The following is a 14,004-nucleotide window of genomic DNA, read 5'->3' as shown; positions in this document are numbered from 1 at the left end:
GTGGCTATTTTAGCAAAACTAGTCCAAAATGAAACAATTAAAATCTTTATTACAACATCATTAGCATTAGGAAATGCAAGTGAAAACCACAATGTGCTATCATTATACATCTATTAGAATGAGTACATTAAAAAGACATAATAAAAAATACCATATGCTGGCAAAGATGCAGAGAAACTAAATCACAGATTGATGGTAGAGATCTAAAATGGAAAGTAGTTCAGCAGTTTCTTTCAAAAATACACACGTGCTTATTATATAGTTCAGCAATTGCACTTATGTCAGAAAAATGAAAATACATGTTCACACAAAAACCTGTAAATGTACAAAAAACTGTGTGTGAATGTTCTAGAAAGCTTTGTTCTTAATCATCAACATGTCATGGTTGGATAAACTGTGGTCCATATGTACCACAGCGTGCTATTCAGCAATAACAAGGAGCAGACTGTCGAGGCACACAACAACTTGGGTGGGGCTTAAGGGAATTATTCTGAATGGAAAAAAAAACAATCTAAATGGTTTACATAATTTATGAGTTATTTATATAAAACATTTGAAATTATAAACTTATAGAAATGGAGAACATATTAGAGGTGGCCAGGAATTAGAGAGGAGCATGTTAGTAATCGCAGGAGAGAAAGGAAGGTTGCTGTGGCTATGACAGATACTTGTGATGAACTCGTGTCTGGACTGTCCTGGTGGTCACATGAATCTACAGATGGGATAAAATTGCATAAAAATAAATACACACACACGTGCAGACACACAGACACATGAGTGCATGTACACTGCTAAAATCTTAATAAGGTCAGTGGTTTGGCTCAATGTCAATGTTCTGGTCATGGTGTTGTTATACAGTTATGCAAGATGTTATCATTGGGGGAAACCAGGTCAAAAGTACATCAGATCTGTGTTATTTATTACAACTGCTTGTCTATCTACAATTAAGTCAAAATAAAAAGTTTTAAAAATATCTTTAAAAAGTTTATTGAATATTTATACCCTAGCATTTTTTTCTGTGGAGCTATAATTAAATAAGACATAGCTTATTGTGTTAAATTCAATCACTTTTAGCATACACATAACAATAAGAACGTTGTTTCAAATATGTATTGCTTATATTATATGTGCCTGACACATTGTATTACATCTGCTTACTCAATAACAAAATGCAACAAAAATCCTGCTAATTTGGGGGATATAACTGAAAAAGGTAAGTCTGATCCATCTATTTAGGAGGAATAATATAGAAATAATAGTTACAACTTACTGAGTACCTACTAAGGGGCAGCACTATTCTAAATTCTTTCACATGAAATCTGACACTCAGAGCTTCATAGGCAGCCTGTAAAGGAGGTATCAATACTATCTTTAAATATGGGTGAACTGAGACATATTGAGCACAAAGTCAACTTCAGAGATCCAGCAAATAAAAGAACCAGTCTCTAAATCTAGGTATTTGTGCAAGTATTTTTAACTGCCTCTCTAAATAGTTAGCCTTTCCATGGCACCTAGTGTAAGCCTTCCAGAATCTAAAGATGAGTGAAACCAACGTGGGCTAGAGAAGCTCTAAAGATAGTTATGAGCTTCTTTAACATTTTTTATATTGAAAACAAGAAGATAAGGCTGCAAGAACTGCAAAGACATAAGGTGAAACACACTGTTTTGCAAGAATCCATTTCAAAACCAGTCAATCAAGAGCCACTAAGATATAAGACATATTAGGAGGCAGCAACATCTTTAGAGAAACTAAGTTTTCTTCTCAAGCTGAAGATACATTTTAATGTAGCTCTTAAGAGTTGGAGAAAGAATGTACTCAAAGTAGGGCAAGTAGGGAGTGCTCCTAATTAGTGGTATTGGGATGGGAAGGCGCACATAAAAGTTGCAATCAAGGGGAAAATGGCTGAATTGGAGCACTAGTTGACTATAAGCAATAACGGAGAGTGATTAGGCAAAATGATTTATGCGATTTTAAACATGTGAGATTGAATAATGGTGGTGGAAGAGGTGCTGTCATCTACACAGATTCCCCTTCAGGAATGAAGACAATGTCCCCCTGGTTCTGGAGATGCTGGTCGCTGATACCCTCCCCTGTCAGCTCTCCTGGGGAGATGCCTTGGCTGAAGAAGCCACCTTGTCTGAACTCACGGACCTTTCTGGTACAGCCCAAATCTACCGCCCAATTAATACAGTAATATAATGGAGGTAAAACCGCAGAACAAGTGAAAATCTGAAGGGTTACCTTAGCTTCAGAAATGTTCGTAAAGCTGTGAAGCCTTTATTAAGACCAATCACAAACTTCTGTCTCCACCTATTGCCTCTCCTCTCCTGTTCTTCTACAAATCCTAAGCACATTCCCTAATGAAATTCCAGGATCTTCCTCTCTGTCATGGGGTCTACTTCCCTGGGAAGGTAACCTGCAACAGCTGGCAGTTTCGAAAAACTGAACAGACAAGGTGTTCCTCATGCGGGGAATGAGATTTCTTTTGACTAGTGACATGAAGGTAGTATACTGCGTCAGTGTCTTAAGAGCAATGTTGCTTTGGCTATGCATTTCTTCAGATGGTAGAAAGACCATTGTCTAAGTAACCAGGTCAGAAATTTGCGAGTCATCCCGGACTCTCGCATATCTTGTCATTGGCAAAGTCCTATCCACACTGCTTTATACAATTTCAATTATGACTGTCCCCTCTTCATCCCTCTACTACTGCCTACATTCTTGCCTTGAGCATCACTTTTTAAATTTGACTGCCTCATTATTTTCTAGTCAATTCTCCATAATTTAGCTAATAGAGTGGTCATTCTAATATTAAAAACTCATACTGACACTTCCAAACTTATCCTTCTTTTGTGGCTTTCCATTAGGTACAGGAAAAAAAAAATTAAAAAAAACAAAACACATTAATCTTGCTCTGTAACAGGTACTTGGGGATCATTCTCTTGTTTACTTTGTGGCCTTCTCTTCTGCTATTGTCTTCCCACAGCAACCTACTATGATGTAGAACAGCTAACATTTGTGGAGTATTTGCTATTTACCAGGACAGGAATTGTCCAAATTGCTTTACATAGATTACTTCATGTAATTCTCACACCCTCACAAGCCTAATAAACTACTGGCAATACACTGTGTATATGGAGCTAATGCATGCCTCAATTTCATATTGTTTCCTCCACAGGCGGTGACATCCCCTTCCTCTTGTCTGCCATGTGAATACTGACTAGTGCTCCCAGACTTTGTTCATTTATTACCTCCTCTCTTAATACTTTCTGCTGCCACTTCAGGTGTTAGTGTTGACTTACTCCTCACCATTAATTTTAGATGCTTCTATCATAAAAGCTCCAATGCTTTATTAAAATCTTTTTTAAATCATTCTCTCCTTACTAAACTTTTAGCAGTATGATACTGAAATAAATCATATCAAACATTTTCTCTTTTGTAATTGAAAATACTTAATGAGTAGAAAATACATAGGTATTATCACTGTCTTATTCTGCCAACAATGATTAAAGTGATTTTCTCAAAGAAAAATACCATATAATATCACTCTTATGTGGAATCTAAAAAAAAAAAAAAAGATAAAAAAGAGGACACTAATGATCTCATCCACAAAACAGAAACAGAATCACAGACATAGTAAACAATCATGGTTACTAGTGGGGGAGAGGGTAGGAAGGGATAAATTTGGGAATTGAAGATTTGCAAATGTTAGCCACTGTATAAAAATAGATTAAAAAACAAATTTCTTCTGTATAGCACAGGGAACTATATTCAATATCTTGTAATAACCTTTAATGAAAAAGAAGATGAAAATGAATATATGTTATGTATATACATGACTGGGACATTGTGCTATACACCAGAAACTGACACGTTATAATTGACTGTAATTCAATTTAAAAAACTGAAAAAAATTTGATTTTTTTTCAAATGGATATAGTTAATGGCAGAACTTGGTTTAGAGAAGCATTGTGTAACAGCAGCAAAAGTGTGGATTTTCAAACCAGTCAAGCCTGTGTTTGAATCCTGGTTTCTGTCTCTTATTAATACATGGATTTATCAGAATTCTTTGTTTATAATAACACTTTGCCCAGTAATGTGATATAGTAATGACATTTATTTATTTTTTCCCACAAATCTGAAAGGTCGGATCATGACTTCATATTACACACAGGACACATGAAAGCCGCAAATAATGATCAGGCATGCTTGATTTCACAACTGACTTTTAACTCTACCGTCAACTCTCTCAGGTTGAGTTAAGTCAGAACTGGCAGTCCAAGTGCAGATGCTAGTTAGTACATGCGATATGAAACAATGATTCTACTATGCAGCTTTGTTGAAAAATATAAATGTCAGTCTTAGGATGCATGCACAGGGTCTAACAGTCCTTAGCTATGGGTCAAAGTCCTTTTAAGGTGCCAGTGCTTGGGGCTGCTCCCTTCTGCAGTAGCCCAATGTTGGAGCTAAAGTAGGAAGCTGCGTACAGGCCAAGAGTTGACAGCCAAACCTTTGCTAATGGTGGATGCAAATGTGTCATCTAGATCCAGAAAAATTAGCCACTGAAATTGAATCACCACTCTATCTACTGCCTCCTGTCCTCTTCTTCTACAATTTCCCCCATTCAACCAAGTTCTCCTCCATCCATACCTTTATCTTCTGCTGTTTATTACCAAATTCCACTCAAGTACCTTCTACCATTTGTATAACAGTATTCTACATGATAGGAAATTCATTGATAAGTGACTTCATTGTATTTGTAAAATAAAATGGGCTTCCTTGAGAAGAAACAGAGCATCTGAAAATTCTCTTACTTATAATAAAAGTCAGCTACAGAGGCAGAAATTAACAAAACAATTTAATAAACTTTAATAGAATTGTTTCATTTGGATTATCTCAGTACTTAATTTAAGTGAAAATCAAGAATAATTTCCAATAGCAAACTAGTACAGCATGAGAAATTTACAATAGAAATGTACAGGTAAATTATCATTTTTGTAATAAACATTTGATAAACAGTAATAAATAAAATTACTATAATTTCAGACAATCTTTCAACTAGACTTGCATTCAATGTTTCCCCATTTTCAGTGGATATTATTAATAACAGACTAATTGTGAACAACAAGAAAGAAAATACACTTTCTATGCGTTTCTGAATTGTTTAACTTAAAATTAAAAAAATAAATTGACATAAGATTAAGCTTATTGAGTAGTAATTCCTTTTTTTGAATTTCATTTCTTAATGTAATTGCTTATAAAGAATGACTTGACAAATTTGTTTCATATTAAATTAAGTAATTTAACTTTCACTTTATAAAAAGAAAAACCAAAAATAACTAAAGACTATTTTGAACTACATTCTTCTTTTAATTTATATATAGGCAGTCCTCAGCAATTCATTGTGCTATATTTCTTTAAAGCATATTTTACAGAGAAGTGGTATAAAATGTATTATTCCCACTCCATAAGCAATCAGGAGTGTTCTGTTGGACAGAAAGGATGCAGTTACTGTTTTGACACTAGATGGCATTCCTGTGTAATCAGAAGAGCAAAAGGCTAACACAATTGCTGCTGTTTCCTTGAAATCCATCATAAATTCAGAAATGAATGAATTGCAGCTAGAGGAAGTTAAAATAGGCTTTTATTCAGAAGATAATGTGAATAAACCAATGTTGTCTCATGCTATTTAAAATTTGTTGACTATTATAAAATTAAAAACCATTGTTCTGCCTTCACTAAGTTATACGTATAGATTCTATTTTTTTGCCTTTTATCTATCATATCTATGACCATGAAAATATTTTTGATTATGTTAATAATGCAGAAAATATATTTAATTCAACTTTCTATATATATACTGTCACAAATATATTTCAATGAGAAAATAACTCCAAGTTTCAAAATTAAGGATTATCTTAGGTTCATTATTATTATCAAAAGTTTAAACAAAATATAGGAGCCTCTTAAAATCTTTGTAAAGATTATACTAAAAAGTCTTACTGCTTGTCATTTGTGCATGATGGTGAGATCAACCACTAATTTAATACGACGTGTCCTTTGACATCATCAAATGTCATGGTATATCATATGTAAATATGTGTATGTTCTTGTCAGCACATAGCTCCTTGAACTTCTATGTAGCAAGGTAAACACACAAAAAATGATAATGTTTGTGTGACAAGCTTGGAGAGAAAGAAGGGGCTGTTCAAAGCATAGAATTGAGGGGATCGATACGTCAGAAACCTGGAAGTCACTCCTGGCACAGTGACACCATTGGAGATGCTCAGTGTTAGATGTAAACACATATAAACTAAAATTTTAATAGAATCCTTAGATACTCTTTTCAAATTATGGTAAGAAATAATGCATATTGTTGAATTTGTTCTCCATGAAACAAGAGGAACCTTAATTTTTTCAACAAGAGAACATACTTAGCAATTATGTGCCCAGCACATCACAAATATTATCTCCGATTTTCAAAACAATCCATTTAATTCAATTCCACCTCCACCCATTACACATCAAACAAATCTGGGCTGAAGAACTAAATTACTAATCACAGGTCACCAAATGCCAGAGCCAGAATTTGAACTGCAGCCAATTTTGCTCCACTCACAGTGAACCCTTCCCCACGCAATTCAGTGTGCTTGCTATGGGATGAACTGTGCTCCTCACGGATTCATACTTTGAGGTCTCAAGCCCAGAACCTCAGAATTTAACTATATTTTGAGGTGGATCTTGAAAGAAGTAATTAAGGTTAAATGAGATTATATGTGGTAGTGTCCGTATATAATGAGAAAAAAGTAGCAGGGGTGCACACATGGAGGAAAGGCCATGGGAAGACAGAACCAGAGTCAAAGAGAGTGGCCTGAAGAGAAACCAAACCTGCCCACACCCTGACCTTGGACTTCAACCTCCGCAACTGTGAGAAAATAAATTTCTGTTGTTTAAGCCACCAGTCTGCAACACTTGGCTATGGCAGCCCTAGCAACAAATATAACGCTCAAAACAGTCTTCTTAACATTGAACAGAATCCAGTTTACAATGATTTCCATTGTATTTAAAGCAAATAATCTTTCTGGAAACATACTCTTAAAATACTATATACACATGCCAATATGTATATATGAATGAGTGAGAGAGGAAGAGAGACAGAGACAGAGAGAAAGGACTACTATGCTACTATTTGTCACTGGTAAGAACTGCTACAAATAAATCTCAAACTTCCTCCAGTTATTTTTAATGCTTTAGAAATATTTTTTTTCTGGTATATAGTCAGAGAAAAACTAATGTTAAAGTTCTAGAGGCCACGATTTTAAGTGAAACAGAACATTTGAAAAATTAGTTATATCAATTGTCTGGAACACTAAATAAGCATTGGAAATTTCAACTATTAAAACAAAGTCACAATTTTATCAATACTTATTTTATGTATCTTCCTTAAAAGTATTTCAAAGTAATATCCTTGTAACAATGATCGCTCAAGGATGTTAGACCAGTCTCTAGTACAAGGTGAGCATGATACTGCATGACGCACCAGAAATTAAGAATTCTAAGACTCATGATTTGTTCACATGAATACAGAAATCAGCTTGAAGATTCTAGCACTTATTTAATTTGTGAAAATTGGAACACCAAAATATTAATGATTTTAATTGATTGGAACAGATTGAATAAATAAAAATCTGACTCCACAGGGAGACTCCAATAAAAGAAAGAGAAAAACCAACAAATAAAAAACAAAAAACACACATATGACAATAACATATCTCTGATACGTTAGCTCCTTGGTCTGAAAGTTGATAATAAACAGGCAAACTCTTAATCTATTTCATTAAAAACTGTACTTCATTCAATAAATAATAACCTTCTGATGGTTAGGAAATTGCACTCTCATGACAATGATTCTAGCTGGTAAAAGAAAAAGGAATCAGAAGTTGAAAATTGCCAATGATCCCAATGAAATCATTGATTCAGAAAAGAACCATCAATCAATGATAAACCCACTGGTGAAATGTTGTTGGGTAATTGAACATTCACAAGGTTCCAAAGTATCACAACATAGATTATGTATTATTTTTCAACAAAATATGGTAACAATGCAATGAAGAAACAAAATAACCTCATTAGTTTCTTTATGTTTAAACATTCAGGCTGAATTTAAACTCTCTCCTTTGGAGCTACATTGCAGTTTACAGAAACACAGAAGATAGAAGACTATATTAAATAACAATTTGAAAAGGTGAGGGAAATCTAGAGTTGAGAACATTCTCCAGAGCAAGTGTCCTCAGCTTTCCCATAAGTATATATATATATATATATAAAAGAATGAGGGCAGGCATTATCCTAAATTAAATAGACTTTAGATACATAAGAAAGTGAAATATGTGGGCATTGATTATATTTTTATTTGGAGAAAAAGAAAAATAGCTACTAATGGCACTTTGGAGAAAAGCTGAGCAAATTAGAAATGGAATGTATATTAAATAACATTAATAATATTGTTAGCATGATAATTAAATTGTGTTTAAATATGAAAAAAATGCTTCCCCATTTGAGTATATTTGTTCAAGATTTTAAAGATAAAGTGTTATATGACACTTGTAAATGGCATGCAGTATTTTAGCTCTTTAATATTTGGTTTTGTGTGTGTGTAAATAAAGCAAATATAGCAAAATTGAAAAATGACTGAATCTAGGCATTGGTATACCTGAGTGTTCACAGTATTATTCTTTATGTTTTTTCTTTGTTTTTGAAAATTATTTTTATAATAAAAATTTAAAGTTCCTCAGATTGTTTTATGATATACATGTAATACGCACACATAGAATAAATACACATATTTAGTACAAAGAATAAATAATAGCTGTTTTCATAGCTATGAAATTCTTAAATCCAGTGTTCTGACATATATGTAAAATGTAATTTTCCAGTGTCACATATGTTTGATGTTTATTAAGAGAGTGAGAAAATGTGTTCTATCTAATACATGTAGTCGGCTAGAGGAGCTATTGTTAAGAATTCCTTCTGCGTATTTTAAAATACCAGACCATCAATCATTTAAAGACTTTGAAAAAACAAGTGTCATTTAGTATGGGTTTAGATGACAGAAAACTAATTTAATGATTTGAAGCTATGTTCTCTGTCATGTCGGGAGTGTACTGCTCAGAGTTCATTACCAGCTCTGCATGACCTGACATAAAATCCAATACAGTACATGCCCCACAGTATTCAGTTGCAAGGGACAAGGAGTCCTTTGCCTGGTGAGATGACAAAGAGGGAGGGATGGATGGTGATTGCTTTTGGTGACCTCTAAGTCCTTCAGATCATGTACTCTCTTATTGCAGATGCATACCATGTGAGCCTTGCTGTGGCCAATAATGATAATCGTCACCACCATCATCACATCATTATCATCATCATCATGTTGTAGTGTTACGAGGTTGTGTCTTACTAGGAAAAAAAATTAATACAGTCTAATAAAAAAGAATTTAGTCCTGCAAAAAAATGATACTATAAGTTAGTCAACACAGAAATAAGTTAGATACTCACATAAGGCCATTGAATTTTTGTATCCTTGACTTTATCTAATTGTATTCTATGGAAAGCAATTAATTAACTTTGAAAATCAAAGTTATTTTCCATATTGTACATTAATTCCTCACCAAAAGACAGGGATTTCTTTTATATTACTGAAATTTTCACTATCTGATTTTTTAAGATCTATACTTATTGGAACCCCACACAATTTTCACAATGAGAGTAATTATGTTAAGTCCTAAAATGTAACTGACTTGCCATAAGCATCCTTCTCAACTGCCATCAACATGTCATCAGGACTTGAGGCCAAACTGCATATACATTTCCTGTCACAGTAAATTGTATTGCATTTAGAAATTATTTGGAGGAAATTCTTTCTCACCAAATTATTTCTGAATCTGTTAACTTCCTTTTGGAAAGCGCATACTTACAAGTTCTGAAAACAAATGTACAATGTAGTTAGTAGTAAAACATGGAATTCTTGCACTTATTTCAAGCTCAGTTGTATTGATTCATATACATTATTGCAAGATAGTTATTAGCTGTGAACTGTTAAAAGACAAGGAATTTCATATTTTAAAAAATGCTATGGACATCCACACATACCATCTACTTGTCACATTAAAAGTCTTAGTTCCACACTGAATGAGGCTAATTGATTTTCAAGTTAATCAGGGTGATAGCATTATTCTCACAAACTGACTCTGAACGCAGGTTGGTAAGTAAAATGTATTTTTCTGCTTTCAAACACATTCTTGCCTAAAGTATGTAATGTTCTACAAGGCTAAGTGTAAACAAATTCTATTAATTTTCAGCAAGTTACTGTTCAGTGAAGTAAAATTGCTATTTGATTGTAACAAGAAAAACTCCAAACAGAACATATAAATCAGCATTATTGGCAGTTGGAAAAGACACATTGCCTAGATTACTGTTAGTGACTAGGGAAATAAATGACCATTTTAGAGGTTTTAGAAGCACTTAGAAGAGTAAATGAAGATAGCTTTTGAAAATTGCTGATGGGAATTCATCATAATGGAAGCCTGAGGTATATAAACAACATTTATTTCCCCGATGTGATCATTCTAAAAGAAAATAAAGTTGGGTAAAAAGACATTTGTTTATACGAGAAAAATGCTGAAACAGCATGAAAAGATTCAAAAAGAGTTTTGCTTGATACTAACAGGTAGCAGAAAAAATTTAGTTTACATCATGTTGAATTTAGAAGTCTGAGAGTTATCTAGATGCCCAACAAGAAACTCCCAGTGTTTCCTTTCTAGAATATCATATGTGGGGTTCAGAAGGCTGATGTGTTAAGACTGTCAGCTTGTCTTTGACACTAGATACAGACACATTTAAATACAGTCCTATCAACCTTCTGTTGTCTCAACTTAGTAAGACAAAACATGATTAGACTTGCTGTACAAATGGTATAAAAGCATGTGTGAAGATATCTGGGACAGAAAGTGTATTCAGTACATATGTTCCAACAGCATTTTCAACAGGATAAAAACTATTTTTTCTTTTTTCCACCTCTAAGACAAATTTTTAAAATTCCATATAGTTCCCCAATATTTCTAATTTTAGTGAACATGAAAAGAATATTCACATATACATCTATGTTTCCAGAAGCACTAAGTTAATACCTAAGAAACATGTCACATAAATGTTACGACGAAGGTATATGTTGTAAACAGGAAACATAAGCTTAGAGAGATAGAAGTCCAGATCTGAACAACATTAAATGTTAGGCAGAGAAATGTAACTTCTTGAAGTTAGAAATATGAAACCTTTTATAGCTTGGATCAGAAGATCAATCAAAATATGTTTAAGAAAAATCTATCTAGAAATGGAATTCCTCATGGATTGGGAAGTTAAAGGCTCTGGAGTCAGAGAAGGAATTCAAGAGAATCTTTAACCTAGGCTTCCAGCACGCCCTTCTAATAAATTACGGAAAATACGAGAGAAAGTTACGGGAAAAGGGAAAGTGTGGTCAAGAATAGTAAATGCAATTGCAAAGGTAGAGTAACTGAAAAGAGTATGATAAAAATTTGTTACTGGGATGTTTTTCTTAGAGTCGTTTTCAAAGTTCAGTGAACAGGGTCCTTCTGGTTTCAGCTAGGAAGGAGTGATGGTACCAGAAAGACCTCACATTGTGAACAACTAGAAAATTGGGCAAGATGTACGAAATAACCGTTTTCAGACACCAGACAACAGGACACCCAGAATTGTGAGGCACCTTCTACCTTCAGGGAGAGGAAATCCAAGCGGAGGATGCTGGTCTCACGGAGCTAAGGAGTCACAGATCGGTATTCGGGGAACTGAGGGCACAACAGCTAGAGGAACTGTCTGTGGCTAACGTAGGGTCATTAGACTGGGGCAACTCTAGTGCTTTTGGTAACATAAACAAAACAGACCCAGTTAACTTGGCTTTGCTTGAATCTGAGAAAATGAAACTCAAAAATAATTCATCATGAAGACTTAAGTAGATTCTCGTCATTCTGAGAAAATGAAACTGAAGAACAGGTATCAAAGCAGCCAAATAACTAAATGTTTCCAAATAAGGCAAACAGCAAAGCAATCATTCAGTTGGCTTTTAGTTATCTGCCGATTAACTTGAACACTTTGATGAGATGACACTTCCTTGAAAGACCAACATTTACCCAAGGAAAAAAAACACCAATTCTAAATTCATTAAATAAATTGAATTTGCAATTTAATCCCCTCACCAAAAAAAAAAAAAAAAAAAAAAAAAAAAAAAACAGTCCTGAATAGCTTCAGTGGTGAATTCTCCAAACCATGTAAGGAAGAAATAATACCAATTCTATACAAATTCTGCCAGAAAATAAAATGAAAGCGAGCCTTTCCAAAAATAGTTGTGCAGTAAAACACATCAATGGATACTCAAAAGCATTAGTCCTTACTTGGATTTAAATTAAATCACAAAAACAGAAGAATATATATTATGGAATAAATGTTTGTGTCCCTCTAAATTTCATATGTTGAAATGCTAACAATAAGATGGTATTAGGAAGTGGGACCTTCGGGAGGTGATTAGGTCTGGAGGGTGGGGTCTTCATGAATGGGTTCAGTGCCCTTTTAAAAGAGACCCCAAAGATCTCTCTTGCCCCTTTTCTGCCATGTGAGGACTCAGTGAGAAGAAAGCCATCAATGACCTAGGATGCTGGCTTTCACCAGACATTGAATGTGCCAGGGCCTTGATCTTGAAAGTCCCGGGCTCTAGAAATTTAAGAAATAAATATTTGCTGTTTAAGCCACCCAGTCTGTGGTATTTTTTTTTTTTTATCATAGCTGCCCCAATGGACTAAAATAATATATATGCACTAAAAAGGCCAAGAATTAAAAGTCTATTTCAAGTGTTGACAACCATGTGGAGTAACTGGAACTCTCATACATTCCAAGTGGTGACAGAATAAGGCATAATTATTATTTGGAAATTATTTGATAGTTCCTTATCAAGTTAGCATATATTTACCATATGTGGCAACTTTCTTACTCTTAGGTATTTAACCAAAAGATATGAAAAGATATGTCTAAACAAAAATGAATGCTGATGTTCACTGAAGCTAAATTCATAATAGTTTTTAATTGGTAGCAACCTAAATGTCCATCACCGGTGAACTGTAGACCTAAAACGTGTGCATTTTATTTCATGTAAATTATATTTTTAAAGATTTGATTTAAAAATTCTTTGAGTATATGAATCATCTGTAAAATTTATTGAAACACAAATTATCAGACCATCTTGATTGATACTTTCATCTGTTTGAGATTAAATTAGGGATGGAGAATCTCACAGGTAGCTGCAATATTTAAACTCAGTAACAGGAATGTTTGCTTGTTCAAAGTGTTATTTACTGTGCAATATGTATTTTAAATATGATATGCAGCTGTCTGGTAATTTAGCACCCAATTTCTGTGTTATTAAATTGGTCCTATACTTAGCCTTTATATTGAGTTCATAGCTCTCCAGAGATGGGAAGACAGATGAATTAGTATTAAAAAGTATCAACTGAGAAAGCATAGTACTTCTTTCTTAGTCTTAAATAATGATCCATTTTCCACTGAGTATAATATAGTCATAGGAACTGGGGCTTCACTATGGAGATATTTGTTGTATTTCTCATTCTGTATCAGTTGGCAGTTTACATAGATACAGGTTTTGTTAGATTACACTTTGTTTCATAGATCTACCAGCTCAATCACTTAACAAAACTCCTTAACTTTACAGATATATTGTAATATTTCACTGATTTCACTTATATTTAATCATTTAAAATCTCAAATCCAGAATAGCAAGCTTTGGTTGTTTATAAGCCCTCTGAGCCTGTGCATACAGTTAGTTGTATCCATCTATTTAAAGAAAAGGAAGAATTAGTGTAACCTTTCAAATCTTGATTAATTTAGTGAAGAAATATGTGTATATACAAATATTGAGTATTAAC

The sequence above is a fragment of the Camelus dromedarius genome, chromosome 3 (genome assembly GCF_036321535.1).
Source record: "Camelus dromedarius isolate mCamDro1 chromosome 3, mCamDro1.pat, whole genome shotgun sequence".
NCBI lineage: Eukaryota > Metazoa > Chordata > Mammalia > Artiodactyla > Camelidae > Camelus > Camelus dromedarius.
This window is presented reverse-complemented; position numbering follows the sequence as displayed.